The 20,492-nt window shown below is 42.2% G+C and overlaps 1 protein-coding gene across 1 annotated transcript in view; it reads right to left on the bottom strand.

Annotated features, from left to right (window-relative positions):
- Positions 1-18,679, bottom strand: part of LOC311242035 (ELKS/Rab6-interacting/CAST family member 1-like) — a gene marked incomplete at its 3' end in the record, with an annotated part of 153,137 nt that extends 134,458 nt beyond the window's left edge. The window contains exon 1 of the mRNA XM_084330990.1: positions 18,470-18,679. The remainder of the gene's footprint in view (positions 1-18,469) is intronic.
- Positions 18,680-20,492: the final 1,813 nt, after the last annotated feature.

The following is a 20,492-nucleotide window of genomic DNA, read 5'->3' as shown; positions in this document are numbered from 1 at the left end:
TGTGAACGGTACCCATCCCTACTGACAAAGCACAATACCTGTTGGTTTTTAGTTCACTCATTGTTCAGGGAAACACATTGTTAATGACATTGATGGATTGTGAATTTTGTGATTGACTCAAATTATATTTATTTGGAAAAATAAATATAGTCAAAACTGTTCTCTTGGCTTTGTTTTGTTCATAGTAGTAACGCTCAAGTCATGATAAATCTGGTTAGGTAAAAACTACAGGAATATACATTAAAAAAAAATATTATAATACAATAAATATATATATATCGGTTATCGGTATCGACCTTGAGGAGCAGAAAGTTAACGGTATCTATATCGGGGTCAAAAAATCTATATCGTGCACTCCTACTAGAAACCAAACCAAGCGACTAATGAACTAATGGACTACGGGGGGGCGGGGGCCTAGTGATCTCTTAATGTTTTCTGAAAGTACAGTAGCAGATGCTCCTCCTGGGCTCATATGTATCAAACTGCTATGATTAGAAGTACAGTGATCTACGATCACTGCTCAGGTTACATGTGATCTCGGAGCAGCTCTACCATTATGCGGGTAAGCTACACTAGCCGTTTGATGAATACAGGTGTATCAGTCCATTCTAGGGCTGACCCCTATAAGTCGATTAGTCGACTAATCGGTCGAAAGGAGCTGTAGTCGACTGGCCAACCTCTTAGTCGAATATATTAAAAAAAAAATAAAAAAAAAATAATATATATATATTTTTTTATCATTCTTTCCAAAAGAAAAGAGGCCTAGAAGCGTGGCTAACGCTAATGGCACGCATACCAGAGGCTAACTGCATACGAAAACAGGCACAGAGGCACTGAAAGAGGATTTCACCCATCTAATGAACACACTAGACTAGACAAATATCAAGATGTATCCATCAGTGGACCAATTGCATGCTTTTGCAGAGGACAAGAAGCCTTCAGTCGACTCCTTCAGACATTAAGGCATTAAAGACATAAACAAATTTAATTTAAAAATATTATACTTTATTTATTTTTTTTGTCGACCAACAGTCGACTAACGGCAAATTTTGGCCAATCATATTAGTCGACCATCCAAATCCTTAGTCGGGGACAGCCCTTCTATATCCACTCAACGCTCCGCTAGGCACAGACCTTTGGCTGGGGAAGTCACAGTGACAGCCATCTAGTTACAGCTTAGCACGTACACATACTGTACACATGCACACACACACACACTTAGAGAGAGACACCATCTGCTCTCTCTCCCCTCAGGGAAGAAACACACACCTGGACACAAAACAGGCCAGGACCCTGCATCCAGCACACAAAGACACACAGACGGACGGATGTCAGACAGACAGACAGACATGTAATCTACTGTACATACATTACACGCACACCGCTGTGAAGGAAGGGTGCGCTGCATTTACAACACGTTTTATCTCGATTATCTTGTTTTCATGACGGTGGGAAGCCAAAATCGTAATTGAAATTGAAACATAATTGCCCACCCCTAATACACAGTATGTCAAACACACACAGGAACTGTATAGAACCGATACTCACACAGACACACACACATATGGACAGACACAAACGTACACATAGGCTCAGTGGCCGTGAGTGACCTCTTCACTAAGCAGCAGGCAATTGTGATGCTCCATTTGAGTCGAACATATGAGAGAGAGAGCGAGAGAGAGAGAGAGAGAGAGAGCTAGAGCTAGAGAGAGAGAGAGATCTAGAGCGAGAGAGAGCTAGAGAGAGAGAGAGAGCGAGAGAGCGAGAGAGAGCTAGAGCTAGAGAGAGAGATCTAGAGCGAGAGAGAGAGAGCTAGAGCTAGAGAGAGAGATCTAGAGAGAGAGCGAGAGATACTAACAGGGACATTCAGCCCCTCCTCTGGGGACCTACTGACCTGTAACTGATGTATTCAGGTCCCATTTGTCTCAATTTACAACAGAATGGGACAGTCCATTTAACAAACACACACACAAATATCCTACATAAGTAGCCCTACTTGGGCCAAAATATCACTTGTGGATTACAAGGACCAAAGGAAGTTAGCACACACACACAGACACACACGTACTGTGTACACACACACACACACTTATGTAGTGCACATACACTCACACACACAATAAACCACAGTATTATTCTCATAACACCACTGCCTCATAAAGTGGCATAAATTAAATGTACATACACACAGTTAATTATCTGGGGTTACACAAAATGTCATGAGTAGCCCGCCCGCTCTCATGAGGCCTCATTAGGTCCAAATGTCACACTTTGATCACAGGGAGGCCTTGTGGCCTAAAGGGTAGACAGACCGTGTGTTTAGCTGAGCTGGGAGCCGTGTGTCGGAAACCAGGTCTATGTCACTATTCTAGGGCTTCTTAGGCTGAATAGTTGATTGATCAACCTTACAGAAAGTCAGGGTTATTCATCGTGTTTTTATTGTTGTGGTATTTCGCTTAGATTATGGCACCTAAGGTTTAAATAGGGATTAGTCGGTTAATCGGTTTGATCTCAGACGACCAAAACGTTACCAGTCTATTACAGATTATTTTTAAACCTTTTACTCCCATCTCGCAATTTAGTCGTTATGCCAATTCCATTCCTGGTCATCGCTCTGCCCTACCGTGTGTCCGGGGAGGGTGTAGGCGACCACATGCCTCCTCCGATACATGTGGAGTCACCAGCTGCTTCTTAGCAGCTATAGGAGTTTCACTGGGAGAGTGTAACACGCTATCTCCCCCAAATCCCCTCCCTCCTGAACAGGCGCCCAACCGACCTGTAGGAGTCACTGTTGCAACAACCAGGACTCATACCCCACCGGCTTCCCACCCGTGAGCACTGACAACTGACCAAGCTGGAAATAGCTACCACGGACATCGGGACTTGAACCCGGGGTCTCTGCGAGGGGAGTGCTTAGACACCTCTACACCACCCAGACCCCCATTTAGTGTTTTTTCTTTTTTTATGTTTTTTTCCATCATGAATGAGTTATTTCCTGAAGAATTACAAGCACATCTCTCATGATAAGCACTATATTTTAAAGGTGCTATACCTATAGATAACATTCATCCACTAGATGTCGCACTTGAGCACCAACATGTCATTTACCCAATCAGGTGCATTCCACGTGGGGAAATGGGAAGTAGGGAGGAGATACATGTAAACATGTGTAAACAATGTAAACAACATTCATTTTGGACCCACAAAAGGTTTTTAAATGATGAATTCATTAATCAATCATTTTTGGGTGGTTAAAGCAATCATTTTATATGGCACCTTTCTAAAAGCTCTGTGGATGTATTATTTAAAAGATAATACAAATAAAAGGATTACTCTACTTACAAATGTTATCGAATAGAATAGAATCCTTATCGTCATTGTTGGTACAACAAAATTTAGTTTAGAGCATCACCACTGGCATACAAACATACTGAATATAGCATAATACAAAATAATAATATCAATAATATAATATCAATGTCTCAAATTGTGCAATAGTGCTAGTGCAAATAAATAGTACAGTGACAGTCCAGTTGAGTTAATGGATGGAGGGGGGGGGGGGTTGGCTTGCAATGGATGAAATAGTGTATAATGCAGCAATGCAAGTCCGGTTCACAGTTATTGTTGTAATGTAGAAGTGGGAGTTATGTCACCGGGGGTTGGGGATGGGAGGGGGGGGGGGGTGCGAGGGGGGTGTGGGGCGGCACCTTTAATTGGTTCTTCTTCTGCATGATTTCAAATGTAATTTGTCACATCTTCCATACTGTACAACATAAAACCAGTGAAATGATTTGTCTTGGCTCCCCTGCAGCAAAAAAAAGCAATAGAAATAGCACCAAGAAATTGCAGCAGAAACATGATGAAATAGCTCTAATTTTCAATACACTCATTTACAATATTAATTTGCAGCAATCACAGTGTGGGGGTAGTGTGTGTGCAAAGTGGCAACATACATAATGATAAGGTAGCTCTACACTCCAACACAACAAGCACAACAGCAGAATGACTGTACGTAGGAAACACAATTCTATGGATTTGTCAATTAAATCAACTAAATCGTTGAGTCGACAAAATCCTACACCTTTTAGTCGACCAAGAATGTCGAACCCACCTAAACTCACTTTGCCCTCTAGGCTTGCCGTGGTATTGGGTGATACCAGTGTTACTCTGTGCTCAGGCTCCACAGAGTACATTACCTGCCCACCAGTGTATGCTTTGTTTACCCATGTTCATCAAATAAACTCTACTTTGTAAAATAGTAAGCATGTTATCAATACTTAGTTGTAAACAGGAAAGTGTCTGCGAGGACAGCAGAGCTATTTTATAGGTCTGTGCAGAAAGTTTCACTTTCACTATTAAGAGTAGATTTAACTACACGTGAATGAGAGGAAGGCTCTAGAGATGACACGGTTACACAAAGATGGCGGAGGATTTGGTCATATTTGGGGATTTGAACCCCACAGCAGCGAAAGCTTGACTAGAGAGGAGCTCAGAGGACCGGTCCGCGTGAATACTTTCCCTAATGGGGTTGTACTTCCGCGTTCGATTTGCGCGATCTGATTGGCCACTGATGTTTCTGGTCATGTGACATATGCGCCAATCGTGTGACGGCTAGTTCTGCGCCTATTTCCGGCTCTAACAGCCTGCAAACTACCTAACGCCTAGTTTATCACTGGTTAAGCTTAGGCGACTCTTTCGAAGTTGGTTAAGGTTAGAGTTTGGAATCAGGGCTGGTGTTCTATCGCCCTGCTCTAAGACAAACTCTAACCTTAACCAACTTCGAAAGAGTGCCTAAGCTTAACCGGTGAGAGAACTAGCCGTTACACGATTGGCGCACATGACACATGACCAGAAACATCAGTGGCCAATCAGATCGCGCAAACCGACGCGGAAGTACAACCCCATTAGGGAAAGTATTCACGCGACCGGTCCAGACAGCAACAGTATGTTTACGCGATACACTAACGGCTGCAACCATAGACATTGTAGCGACCCTGGTATTTGTGTCTGCACTCTACCAACCTGGAGATGGCAGGCGACGCTATTGGTCGCACAAGCCCAGGGTTGGTAGAGGGGAGGGGGCAGGGGCTGACCTGGGGAAAGGTATAAAAGGGTGTGGCACCTAGGGTATGCTCTCTTGGTGCATTGGAAAGTTTGGAGATGAGTCTAATGATTACAAGCAGAGGTGATGCACCCCGTCTTGATACGGAAAACCTGTACCTGAAGTTGCAATGAAGACCTAAAGTGAGAAATAACAACGGCCTCCGTGAGTCATCCGTTTCCGAGGACGTTACAATATATATAATAGATGGTGCGGAGGCGGAGTCTCCAGCGTAGTTCAGCGGCAGCCATCTTGGAACAGGCAGCACGCCCACTCATCATAACATGAATGTATATGGTGCATGTACTATTATAATAACCATAGCTTGCAAAATTTTAAACCGATTTACAAACGGTTTGGTTTATTACAAACGTTATTAACGTGACTATGATTCCGGATGCTTGGACATGTTGAAATTATTTTCATATGAAAGTCCATTATAAGTATGCAGTATGATGGGCGGCTACGTGGCGTAGTGGGCAAGGCGCTCACCACGAATACTGGAGACGCTGGGTTCGCCAGTTCGAACCCAGCGCTCCACATTGCTTTCAGTTTAGCTGGTCGTCCGTACTAATACACATTGGCCGTATTACGGGGAGGGAAACTGATGGGTGGGGATCGGGCGTTGTGGACAGCGACTCCTACAGGTCGGTTGGTGCACCTGCGCAGTAGAATCAGGATGTGTCGGGGGCAGCGTGAGCCTCCCACGCGTTACTCCTCACCACTGAGAGATCGCGCTGTGCAGGTGAAAAGATGCGACTGCTGTTACCTCAAGTACCGGAGGGGACTTGTGCTATGTATGACTTAGTCCACATTGCAGCCGGCTTGTGGGAGGCAAGAAACAGCGTTCGTGACAGGGGAGGGTTGAATTGGATGATACGAAATTGGGATGGGAGAAAAATAGAAAAATGGGAGAAAAAGTGGATAAAAAAAAAATAGTATGCAGTATGATAACTACATCGCTGACGTTTATAACAAACCAAACAGTTTGAAAATCGGTTGAACATTTTGCAAGCTATGGTTATTTCAATAGTATATGCACCATAGACATTCATGTTATTATGAGTGGGCCTGCTGCCTGTGGCAAGATGGCCACCATGTGGCAACGTCGGTCTCCATTGGCCAGCAGCGTGGGTGAGTCATCTAGCCTTTATATATGTCTATGGCTGCAACTACATTGATCCGTCAATGAACGGATAGAACATCTATGGAAGGTATCAAGGTACTGCTGTCCATTGGTTTATTTTTAAATTAGACGTACTGTCGTCAACTGTCTGTCTGTCCAACAAATGGATACTCGTCATTGAAAATGTATTCAAAACAGATCTATGTAGACAGACACAGTGGATCAATGTAGCCACATAACCACCTTCTTATTTGTCGAGTAGAGTTTACCCACCTTTAGCATACAGTAAACATAAGGTGCACATGAGGACATATGGTGTCCCACGTGGTCCATTTCTGTTGTGACCACATGCAGCACAGTGGACCACTTAAAGCTATACATAGCAGGCTACATCAAATCCTTACATTTGAAATTCATCTAATTTACATGAGTTGGGTTACATCATGAAAATTGGGTATTTTTGAGGACAGAGCATTAAAGCTGTGATTTGTAACATTTCCGCTTGTAAATTGTGTACTTACATTATCCCAAATGTTTCCAACAATGTTCAGACTCTGAGAAATCAAGTTCAACCAAGATCACAAAGCATGTTCTAGTGTTTTTTTTCTTCTTCTTCTTTATGGCAGACTAGACACCATATCCTGTGATGCCCCGATCGATCGGCCAGCGATCGGTATCGGCCGATATTCAGTATAAATATGAGATCGGTGATAATGCTTTATTTTCGCCGATCGTCAAAACCGATCGAAAAACATGATCCAATTCTTAGCGGAGATCTCACGCTCTCTCTCTCAGACACACAGAGCTGCTTGCAGCGTACGGCTCCTCCTTCTCCTCCTGCCCCTCCCGCACCCATGTAAACAAGAGGCTGTAGTGCATGCGACGTGAGCTAATGTTGGCTACCTACCGAGCTAACGTTACCGTTTAAACCAAATTACCCAGTGACTACATGCGGCATTGTCTAACGTTATCTAGCTGGCTAGCTACTGATAGCTGCTGATATCAACAAATGCTCCAGCAATAGTCGAGTGCATGATAAGTTACCTCCGTTGACTCGGTAGCTCACGTTAGCTCACGTTAGCTCTAAACTAAATAGTTCACTGAGGCGTTGTCTTAACGTTATCTAGCCGGCTAGCAGTAGCTACAGATAGCTCCTGATATCAATGTCTTATAACATTGATTCGATGCATATTCGGGCTGAGGGCAAAGGGCATGCTGAATGTGATTTATACCAATAGGGTCCAGCTGCAGCACCGGAGAATCCTGGCCGTAGCTGGAGGCTACTCGAGTACACACAGCTGTTTGCAGATAGCGAGCATTTTGACTTGTTGCGTGGTGGCGATGTCTCGCAGATAATACAACTACAAGTACAAGTCTAATTTTATATATATATATTTTATTAAAAAAAAATTAAAAATTATATAAAATAATTTTTTCTTTTAATTATTTTAATAAAAAACTATCGGTATCGGCCGATATGGCTCAAGACGATCGGTGATCGGTATCGGTGGCAAAAAACGTGATCAGGGCATCCCTACGCAATGGTTTGTTTGGAACAAATAGGAGAAACTCAGTAGTTAGCATGTATTTTAGTGATGCACCGATGTGAAAATTGTGGCCAATACCGATAACCGATATTAATATTGCCGTTCTGGCCGATACCGATATTTACCGATGTCGATATCTCTGTATAGAAAACACTTTATGATAATCACGAGGTCCTAGTGGAGAAGCCCCAGCCATTTTCCAAAACGCATTTTTTGTAACTTTTGTCATTTATTTTCAGAAATTACTGATATTTTGAAACAATTAACAAAATAAAAAATGTACTTTAAAAAAAAAAAAAATCTGCCCTATTTTGATATCGGACTGATACCGATGTGTAAAAGAATTACCATATCGGCGGCCGATATATCGTGCACCACTACAAGAAAGAAAGAAAGTCAAATGCAACAGCATTTATCACTTATGACCAACAGAATATTAAGAATGCAATATGGGCACATCGTATGGCCACTCAAGCAACAACACTGCCATGAAACTAGTATGCCCTGCAACAGAACCCACACTGCAAGTGACTATATTAGATTTTAAATGAATGAACCGTTTACAGCTACCACTCTGTTGAGGCTTTCAGGGGGTCTCAGGTGTCAATCAAGGGGGTCTGAGACCCCTAAGAACCCCCACCCGGCTGTCAGTCAGTCAGTCAATCTGTCCGTCTCTCAGTTTCTTTCTCTCTCTCTGTCTCTCTCTCTCAACAGGAAAGTGTGGAGGCATTCCATAAGGTGTTCCACATGTGCTATTTATGTGGTGACCACACACACACACACACACACACACACAGTACAATGAACTTGCAGCTGATACTACTTAACCTATACTGCACATAGCTACTGTACACCATGTAACCTACACATAGCAGACTACACCATGTAACCAACACATAGCAGACTACACCATGTAACCTACACATACTGTAGCAGACTACACCATGTAACCTACACATACTGTAGCAGACTACACCATGTAACCTACACATACTGTAGCAGACTACACCATGTAACCTACACATACTGTAGCAGACTACACCATGTAACCTACACATACTGTAGCAGACTACACCATGTAACCAACACATACTGTAGCAGACTACACCATGTAACCTACACATACTGTAGCAGACTACACCAAATGTTCTAAAACCTCAAACCAGAGAAGTCTGACTCAATACAATCAGCAGCTCTTTCTATCCGTCTCATATTGAGTAACGTTGGTGTCTCTTGCCCTGTGACCCAGCCTCATGACAACACACTGCTGACCTCCTCTTGTGGGGGCCGACCGTGCATGGACAAATGACCCGGGACATTTCCAATTTGTTATTTATTTAACCATTATTTACTCATGATAGATCTGCTGAGCTGCATATGTGCTAACTCTGAGCCGCACGCTGCTTCAGTCCGACCACCACTACATTGATTGATTGATTCTTTTATTTCCGTGTCATGCACACAAAGTGCACAACCCTCATGGGTTTATAAGACAGTAAAGACACCAAAAAATACTGTTGCAATATTTCATTATTATTACATTACACTTCATTACCTAAATACAGATTACAGCTCAGTCTTAAACAAGTCTTCTCCCCCAAGCTTGACAAATAAAATCTGCTACAAAAAAGTTCCCTTCCTGAAGCACAACTCAAGTTGTTCATATTCATCCAGCTCAAGAAAATCTCCATAAATGGAGTATACAGTATACAATATATATACAGTGCAGTACAATATATACACTGCAGTACAATATAAACAGTGCCGTTCGTAAGTCTTTTGTTGTTTTTGTTGGGATTGGATTTGAAATGGAACAATGACTATGAGGTTAAAGTTCACATCCATGTCAGATTAACCATGTAGGAATTGCAGCTCTTTTTGTACACAGCCCCCCCCCCCCCCCCCTTTTAGGGGTCCAAAAGTAATTGTATAAATAAACAATATGCCCCTACATGTCACATGCACTCACTGTAGTTTTTGCGATGCTGTAGTTGGCCCACGAGACACACAAACTAACGTTAAATAATATTTTCTTTTTTAAGAAAAAAGTATTTTAAACTTTAATTAAATTTTTTTTTAAACATTTAAAAGAAGATCTATAAGTGATGCCACTTATCGATTTCACGCAGTTATCGATAAATGGGTAAGTGGTCTCAGCCTTAATCTGCAGTGAAAGGGGGTATCAGTAGATCCTGGACTCAGGTGTCCCAGGCCTAAAAGAAAAAATTGTTTCGTTCCGGTTGCCGACCGACCCTGCCGATTTAGGTGCGACCCAATTTATTTTAGGAGTAAAAAAAATATAAAAAAAAAAAAAAAAAATTGTTTTTTTAATGTACAATAAAGTTTCATACAAATCTTAGTCAAACCTTTAGTATTATAGATATTAAACATGCTGGCAGAATACATGCATCCATGTTGTCGTGAACATTTTAATTAAATAAAGAAATTCCCTATCCATAGTCGCCATGGGAACAAATAAAATAAATTTTTTAATTAAATAAATTCCCTACCTACCCATGGCCTTAACTGACAACCAACAGGAACCAAACAATATATTTTTTTATGCCCCAGAGTTCTTTACTCTACTGTGGCTCCGGCCTCCGACTGCCACCTGCTGTATCAGAGATCAGGCTTTAGTACGTAATACCACACTGGAAACCCAGAACGGTGACAAGACAGAGACACAATCACCTCCAGTCTATTGTGTGCCACAGGAAATTAATCTGTTGTTGTGCAAACAACACGGGCAAGCCTGCCCCGCCACGTGCACGCTCGCACACACACACACACACACACACACACACACACACACACACACACACACACACTACAGCAGCTATGTGTATCTTGGTTGCAGCATACAAACAAATAAATAAAATATAGTATTGACCCTGGACAGTTCAAATCAAGGCAAGGAGACATAGCACCTGTGGTAAAGTAGGAAGGAACAGCTAGAAAAATAAACGTATGATAACTAGAGGGTCCTTGGTTAGATTACCCAGACCTGCTGGGAACATCTAGGGTTAGGATGCTGTTGACTTGTAGTACAGAACTTGTAAGTCGCTTTGGATAAACGCGTCAGATAAATGGCTAAAATGTAAATGGTCATCATCCCTATTGTCTCCTATTTCCCTTTTTTTCTGAGTAAGATCTCATATTTCTGTGTACATGCAACTTGTTTTGTTTACCGCTTCTGTCTTTGTTGATATGTTTCTATATTCCACATTACATTTGCATTCAGTCATTTAGCTGATGCTTTTATCCAAAGCACTTATACGTTTTGTACAACAAGTCAGCAGCTAAGTTGAATTAATTTACCATTTAATGTGTAAATTCATTCAATATGCTCACTGAGTTTCTGGTCGAATTTAGAATTTATGCCACCATCAAATATCCAATGGGATAATATAACCTAACTGTCTACCGTTTCTTTAGAATAATATAATGCAGCTGTAGCCTACATCTCTTGAATTAATTCATTGCAACTTGCGTTGTTAAAAGAACATGCCAACATTTTGGGAAATTAGCCAAGAAGATAGATACCAGTTTCCTCTCTGTGCGTTCAGTAGAAAGCTATCTGGCTGCATGTTAGCCTAGCTTAGCACAATGAATGGAAGCGGACATGACAGGTTAACCTTCGGGAGAGGTGTTAATTGGACAATGTCAAGGCTAACCGGTCATGTCCGCTTCCATTCATTGTGCTAAGCTAGGCTAACATGCAGCCAGATAGCTTTCTACTGAACGCACAGAGAGGAAACTGGTATCTATCTTCTTGTCTCTCTCTGGAGAAGACGATAAGCTAAGTTCCCAAAATGTTGGCGTGTTCCTTTAACTACTATGGTTGTCTTTCCAACTCCCTCTTCTGTCCATGTCTGTCTCTGTTGTGCGTGTCCACAGGACAGGGAACATGGAGAGCCAGTTTGATAGAGACGACCACATGCCTCCTCTGATAGATGTGGAGTCTCCTTGGTTGCATCGGCCCACAGCTAACCTAAGGGCTCTCCATTGCAGGTCTTATGACTTCCTTGCACCACACACCAAAGCTAGAGAGTCAATACTTTAGGGCTGTCTTAAATACTTTGAAGCTTCGTTCGATGGCACAAGTTTCGAACATTAAAAAAAATCTTCGTAAAAAGAAAAGAAAGCTCGGCCCCGAAGCTTCGATTGTAAAAAAAAATTATGAATACTTTGCGGATACCGGCCGACACACACGCCAACGAGTGCAAGGGGAGTTAGTACTGGCACTTGTTTTTTTTCTGCTTCATGCAGAGCCCGACAGTCATGATGACTAACAATATGTGTCCTTCATCGTGTGTCTGTTACTATGTTCTAGTTAGTAGGTGTTTGGTATTTTATGCTTTCTGGTGTGGGAGTGTGAGCAGAAACCCAGCAGCCCAGTCAATTAGTCACAACTAGAGTCATTTGCAATATCATTGCAATATCTGCTAAACATAATTACAATATGATATTTGATCATGCAGCCCATCCTACCCAAGGGTCCCAGGGGGTCCCTAGAACAATGAGGACTAGTTTAATTTCACTATAATTTCACCCACATGGAGCACAATAGCAGTATGTAACGAAGGTAGTCTCTCCTCTAATTGTCTCCTTGTCTACAGTATTGGTGTAGAATTCTGTCATAAAACATCTACAAGCAAATATCAAATAGGGCCCGGCTCCATGGTCTTATTTTGGTCGTTGGTGTGAAGGAGTTTGAGAACCACAAACCACCAAGCATTACACACTAACCTTCTTACTGTCTTCTACCATCATGCACTCTTCCTACTATAGTAATAATAAGTCTTTAGTATTACTACTATGCACTCAACACTGCAGCACCCAAGTTTCAGCACTGTTTGATGAACCTTGTTACTCAGCTGTAAGAGTTGTACCCTTCCTGCTGATTTGTCGTACAGAACTTGTAAGTCGCTTTGGATAAAAGCGTCAGCTAAATGAAGACTAAATGTAAACTACACTACTGTACAGCTTCACCAAAGATAGTAGATAAGAAAAGATAACAAATGTAAAGACAGTAGATAAGGAAAGATAATGCATTCAAAGATAGTAGATAAGAAAAGATGACAAATTTAAAGACACTGACAGTATAAATTATAAGGAAAGATAACGCATTCAAAGATAGTAGATGGGAAAAGATAACACATTCATAGATAGTAGTAGATAAGAAAATATAACACATTCAAATATAGTAGATAAGGAAAGATAAGACATCCAAAGATAGTAGATGAGGAAAGATAATGCATTCAAAGATGTGCCAATGGGGTGAAAAGGGAACAGTTCCGGTCTCATAAATAGGTGGGACACTGGCACTATTATTATTAACACTGTGAGATTGCTGGACACGTCTCAAACAACCGTGTTTTTCGCTGGACCTCTTCAGCTTGTAAGGGATCAAGGTCTGATATTTACCTCGACTTCAAATGGTGAATAGAAAATAACAGCCACATATACTACCAAAACCACTACATCTCTCATTGGAGTGAATGGAGCCTGTGCCACTGTAGTCTCTACTAGTCTCCAATGCTGTGCCTTGTGTAGCTCATGTGACAAATGACAGGAAGTGAGAAGGACCTGGTCATAGTCTCTTCTGAAATGTCTGTGGTTGGCTACAATAGTCTCGCAGTAACCAGTTGTTAGTCCTAACTAGGGCTGGGCGATATGACGATATTATATAAATATCGGGTACAGTTCATTAACGATACACTTTTTAAACGTATCGTGGATATCGTGATGTTTTGCCCAAGAGGCTTGTGTCGCGTCAATCTGGTCCACACGTTGAAACTTTTGAACAGCGCCGCCGCCGCCCCACACACACACTACTGCATCAAAAGTTACTACTTATGATAACAAAGGCATTCGTTTTGTGGCATTGACGTTATATAGTTACACTTTCAATAACATCAGCGTATTTACATAGCAACGACCGAGGTCGACCTAGATATAGCAAGCATTAGCCGTTCATATCTCAGCCCGTGCTGACTCCGTTGTGCCCATTCTGCGGTCTGTTAATAACGTTTTCAATCAGACAGATGTATGGAAAGGCTTTTATTATAACATCCGTTGCAGTAAAATCATTATGCCTCCAGTCGTTTAGTCATTCTGCAGAGCTAAAAGCTAAACGTCGGCCGCGGCGAGCTACCGCTGCCATTGTTGTTTTCATTGAGCTCTCCAATAGCGGAAGTAAAAAATTAATACGCGCTTGCCGATTGGTGCTAAGAACAGCAGGGCGGGTGCAAGCGATGTGACGTAATTGGCAGACGCGACTGTCAATCAAAATGATTCTGTTTGCCGACTGAATGAATATAAACGTTATTAACAGATTGCAGCATAGGTACAATACAGTACAGCTCAATACAACAACAATCAACAGTGGACTGGAGGATGCAGACCAGAGAAAGACTTTCGTCTTGTTTACATCAGGGTCCCCCATTTTCAATTCATCATATTTCATATCTAAATCATATAATATCTCATTGCTAAATATATGCAATATATAATCTAATAATCCAATAATCTAAATCTAATATATAATATAAAAATGCTAAATGCATGGGTATTTTATTTTGTCTTTAATGTTAGCTTGCAAACTCAAATACTGTCTGGGTAAGCCTCATAATGAATTGTTTGGGGGAAAAAATAAAAACATCGTGATGCGTATCGTGTATCGCCGAAAGGTCAGAAAATATCGTGATATCATATTTAGGCCATATCGCCCAGCCCTAGTCCTAACTCCTAAGTGGTTAAGGGCCGCCCCCTAAGACTAAAAAGAAATTGCGTGTCAGACATATGAATTGACCAACGACGGACCTCGACAAAACCCGGACATGCTGGACAAAACCCTCCTTCGCTGGAACTGATTAGACGCCGGTGGGTCTTACCACGTGAGACTAAGGTTACACTAACTACAGTATACTGATATATAACCGAGTGGATTTGAACCTGGCTGGGACCATAGGATCCACAGGCGGCTGCACTAACCAGCTGAGCTAAAGGGTCAGACCCGTTAGCAGGTGCTCGTTGACTGCAACCGACTCGTTAGTAGTTTACAGTCGTCCTCAAGATACAAGATACTTTAAAGGAAAACTCCAACATTTTGGGAAATTCGCTTATTTGCCATCTACCCTGGAGTTAGACAAGAAGATGCATACCTTTTTCTTCTCTGTGCATGCAGTAGGAGTAGGAAGACGTTGGGAACTAGGCTAATGGAGGAACCTACTTCCAGTGACTGACGCTAAGCTAGGCAACGGTGCCCGTCTTCCTACTCCTACTGCATGCACAGAGAAGAAAAAAGGTATGCATCTTCTTGTCTAACTCCAGGGTAGATGGCAAATAAGCTAATTTCCCAAAATGTTGGAGTTTTCCTTTAATGCTACCCACAACTATGGTTGGTGGTAATCGTTTGCGGTACAGCATGTTATTTAAGCACTGGGACATGGAACATCAAACGCCCCCCTCCCACTCCCCACAATAAATACATACAGGAGGACAGTCACATATAACAAGTGTCAGTTAGTGTCAGTTCAGTTCATGTTAATTTCAGTTCGGATGCTTGCCCGTCTGTGCAAGGGGGGGGGGGGCGGGCCAGGGTGCCTATATATGCTAATACCAATGCAGTTGTGCGTTTTGCTAATCTGATTGGCCACAGACGTTTCTGGTCATGTGACATGTGCACCAATCGTGTGGCAGCAAGTTATTTCGCCGGTTAAGCTTAGGCACTCTTTCGAAGTTGGTTAAGGTTAGAGTTTGTCTTAGAGCATGGCGATAGAACGCCAGGTAGTTTGCAGGCTGTTCGACGCGGAAATGGGCAAAGACACAGCTCGTCACGCTATTGGGCGCACATGTCACATGACCAGAAACGTCAGTGGCCAATCAGATTTGCAAATCGCACAACTGCGTTGGTATTAGCATAGACGCGGCCAGGGTGTTTAGTGTTCGGATTGCGGTGGGGGAAAAGCTGAGAAGTGCGTCCCTGCACGTTCTTCCGTCCATGCACACACTTTCCCAGTGTTACGGCACTGAGATTCCACCCCCATTGCTACGTGAACCTGGATACAGATTCACAGGGCAGTGACTTGAGATCCCACCACCGCTGTTACCAATGTAACCAAGTGGATTTTAACCTGGGACCATAGGACCCACCTTAACCAGCTGAGCTAAAGGGTCAGACCCATTAGCAGGTGCTGGTTGACTGCGACCGACTTGTTAGTACTAGTTATACTAACGTTAAAGATCCCTAGTAGAAACACAATTTGAGTATTCATGCAAGAGACTTTTGGGGTAGGGCGCGGGAGGCCTATTTGATTGACGTTTGATTAACATCCTAAGGTATCTGCACTTTAAAATGTTAATGTATTGTTTTTTTGGAGTGGTTCACCCTCGCATGCAGAAAGACATCACTCATGAGTATGGCGAAAACAATGGGTTTATTTATACGAAAAAATAAGGAAATAATTTGTGTGATTTTCTTTGGCACATAGCGATAAATAAAATAATATATCTATTATATAAATATATATAAAACACATGTTGTCATTTCATTGGGTTCTTTAACTACACTAAACTGTACACAATTTCACAAGTGTTATTCGGCCACTGTTCTCATGAAAACTTAATTGAAAACAGCAATGTGTTCATGATAATGACATGCCTGGTTTAAATAAAGGTTCAAATGTCTTTAATGTTTACATTCAACATTCTACCTCTAGAAGAGAGAGAGTGCAGTTCCATGATTCCATCTTCATGGAGGAGGAGGGGCGATGCAAAGCTATACGGAGAGGTAGGTAGGCGTCCATCGCGACACTGGAAATCAAAGTTTCCTAAGCACACACTGATCGTGCCACAACACAGGTTCCCTTCCCTCCCAATTCTAAACTGTAAACTATCCAAAATATTCATGGTGACTTTTGGCACGATTCACGTTGTCAACAATAACACAACGACGCGAAACACCGTTGCGATCTGCTATACTGTAGCACACACACACACGTTATCTCTATTAAAAGAGTATGTCATAGTTCAGTAAACAACTTTCAGATGTTGTACAATATTGTTGCAATCTTCGCTCGACAGCCTGGCACTCCTGCAGACGAGCATAGCTGTAGCTTGCAGTCATCTCTGGGTGGACTTGGCTACGTTGACAGCAGTTTCGAAATACAGGCAGCTTGGAAAACTTATTTCCTTTCGTGACTGTGATGCACCGAGTGAATCCACAGTCACTTGCTCCTCAATAGGAAACCAACCTAGATTTACCCTGAAGGACTGGTTCTGGCCGAACCGTTCGTTATACAAGAATCACAGACATTTCAAAGGTGCTCACAGTTGCACGAGGGTTTCGGACAGAGATACGGGATGGTTTGAAAGCTCGGCGTTGCTAATAAACATTTTAGATATTCTTTATAAACTGCTCAAAACGGCATTATTTCCGGCGTTGGCTGCCTGGTGCGCCTGCGCTGTGATCACAGCGCATGCGCATAATGCACCCAACGCCGGAAATAATGCAGTTGACTAGTTTATAAAAAATATTTAAAATGTTTATTAGCAACGCCGAGCTTTCAAACCATCCCGTATCTCTGTCCGAAACCCTCGTGCAACTGTGAGCACCTTTAAAATGTCTGTGATTCTTGTATAACGAACGGTTCGGCCAGAACCAGTCCTTCATGGTAAATCTAGGTTGGTTTCCCATTGAGGAGCAAGTGACTGTGGATTCACTCGGTGCATCACAGTCACGAAAGGGGCTTGGAAAACTAGATGCAGGAAAATACTGGAAAACTTTTGCAGCGTGAAAAGCAACATACTGTAACATCCAATTCGAACAGGCCTATGGTTTTATTATGACCATCTCTAAACCGGGTCAGTCAATATTTGTATTATTATTATTATTACCTGCATTGCTTCTCTGCATTATATGTGTGCTAGTTTTATGTATATTGTATGTAGTAGTACTATGAAGCACTTTGCGCTGCAATAATTGTATGGAATGAATGAACTGTACAAATAAAGTGTATTATTGTTGTCGTTAATATTATTATTATAGTAGTAGTAGTAGTTGGCTATAGACTACGGGAGTGTGTCGGTGGGATTTAAACGCATCGCAATCAGTGAACAGATTGATCATCGCATTGAGATTTAGCTGCAGCCTAGAGAGACAGACACACACACACGTACAGTAGTAGTATCATATTATTATTATTCTCAGGACATTAACCTAGGATCGCGGCTGTTGCGTATTTTGCACACACCACGAAGAGGCACGCAAACTATCAACACCTAGCTGATCGTTTACCCCTCAAACCACTTGTCTCCTCCGGCTCCATTGCTCACTCACTTGCGCTATGCTACAATAAGATCTAATAATAAGATAGCAGCTCCTCCACCACCCCACCTTCAAATTATTATTGTTGTCTCAAGTACACCGGGCTTCATTTATTATAGTCTGGTGTAGATCATTGCGCAACGTTATTATAAAAGAGGGCTATACATTTCATTTGTACAAGCATACACACACATGGCTTAATTATAGAGATACCACTATCGACACGCACGCACACAAGCGCACATACTGTACTACATAACATACTAACAGTACACACATACAGACACACTTTTTGGGGAGGCTGTCTGCATACATATTACACACACATGATGACATCGGAGTCCCATAATAATCATAATACTCACCGGGGCTCTAGGTGACGCGCTGCACACTTCAGCTGGAGGAATAATAACCACTGAGGGGGAAAGGCCAGTCACATATTTATAATAATAATATTCCCTTCAGTCTGAATTCACCAAGCAATACCTCGTAGATAGACCGTTATCCGAACCGCGTGTGGGTAGAGGTATAACAAAAATCGCTCCTCTATTATAGGCTGTCTTTCCGTCTTTCTGTTGTCCGGCTACTGTTTCTCTCCCTCTTTTCTTTTCCGTCTCGCCACCAACACTACCAGTGGCTTCCCCGGAGCCTGCGCGCCTCCTGCGCGGGGGCGCTCCTCCCGTGACGTACAGACGGAGATGCGCGCCCCCGGACCCCCCCATCCCTCTCCCCAGGAGAGGCGCGTGCACGAATCTCCAACGTTCATCAGGTTTGAAACTTGTCTGACTGTAATATAATAATTATATATGGCACTTAAAATACAGCAGAGCATATTACTATGAAATTATTATGGACAGTTATCAGAGAGGAACGAGACACGATGATAAACGTTATTGTCGGTATAGGCTACTTAGTGTACAAGACCAACAACAAGACAGGATTATGATGGCACCACTCCCTGATATTAAAAACAATATAAAATGAAGGACAAAATAAGAGCAGTACTCAAAAGTCAAAGTGCTAAGTGTTCCTTTATTAATCTCCTTGGGGAAATGCAGGTGTCACAGCAGCAGGTATAATAGGTCGTAATAATAATAATAATATAATACAAATAATAATAATAATAATAATAATAATAATAATAATAATAATAATAATAATAATAATAATAATAATAATAATAATAATAATAATAATAATAATAATAATAATAATAATAATAATAATAATAATAATAATAATAATAATATAACATGGAACAAAGTAATAATAGCGATATAGTGATAACAGTATAGTGAAGGGCAGGATTCAATCAGAAAGTAGTAATAGTGATGATAGTATACATGGTCCAAACCGTAGTAACACTGCACCAGAGTCCATGCAGTGTTTATAATTAAGAGTCAGATAGTCCTAATAGTTCTCATGTCGTATGGGGCCTGAATGGCATGACTATAGTGTGTGGAACTCCAATCTCCCCCGACACATCAAGCTGAACTTCTTCCCATGCGACTGTGGAGTCGGTCCTCCCATAATGGCTGTGAAAGCTGGACCCTGAAGCCCACCCTGCAGACGTCTCTGCATGGGTGCTACACCAGAATGCTGCGTGCAGTGCTAGACAACGACCAGAACAAACATGTTACCAACAACAAGCAGGTGTATGGGGGGCTACCAAGGCTGAGTGAGAAAGTGGCGGCCAGGAGGATGAAACTTGCCGGCCATTGCCACAGGCATAGAGAGCTTCCAGCCAGCAGGATGGTGCTGTGGGGATCCATCACACGGACCTCGATCACGAGGACGTCCCACGCCGACATACGTGGGCGTGCCGAGGAGAGATGCAGGAGTGGGGAATTCTGTGGAGCTTGCTGTATGTATGGACGACCGAGAAGACTGGACACTCCGTTGTCAAGCTCGTCTGAGCACGACCAAATGATGTATAGTTCTCAGAATGTATGTGTGTGTACAGTATGTGTGCTTCTGTGTGTGTGTGTGTGTGTGTGTGTGTGCGTGTGTGTGTGCGTGCGTGCACGCATGGTCTTGATAACAGTTGTAGCATTAGAATGTGTAAACATTAACATCACTGGCCTTAATGTATATAATTAATGTGTGTGTGTGTGTGTGTGTGTGTGGGTACAGTATATTATAATAATACTAGCTTATTTATATATAGTGCATTTCATGAAACCCAGGGATGCTTTACAAAGCAACAAAAAGACAAATAAAACATAAACAGAAAAATAATAATAACAATAAATGGCAGGGAGACGACTAGAGGGCATAGTCCTTTGTGAACAGGTGGGTTTTCAGGTCTTAAAAGAGTCCAATGATGTGGCAGAGCAGATCTCAGCCTGGAGAGAGTTCCAGAGGGTGGGGGGGGGGCGCCACGCTGAA

Source organism: Notolepis coatsorum (assembly GCF_963971535.1).
Source record: "Notolepis coatsorum genome assembly, chromosome: 15".
In the NCBI taxonomy this organism is placed as follows: Eukaryota; Metazoa; Chordata; class Actinopteri; order Aulopiformes; family Paralepididae; genus Notolepis; species Notolepis coatsorum.
This window is presented reverse-complemented; position numbering and strand designations above follow the sequence as displayed.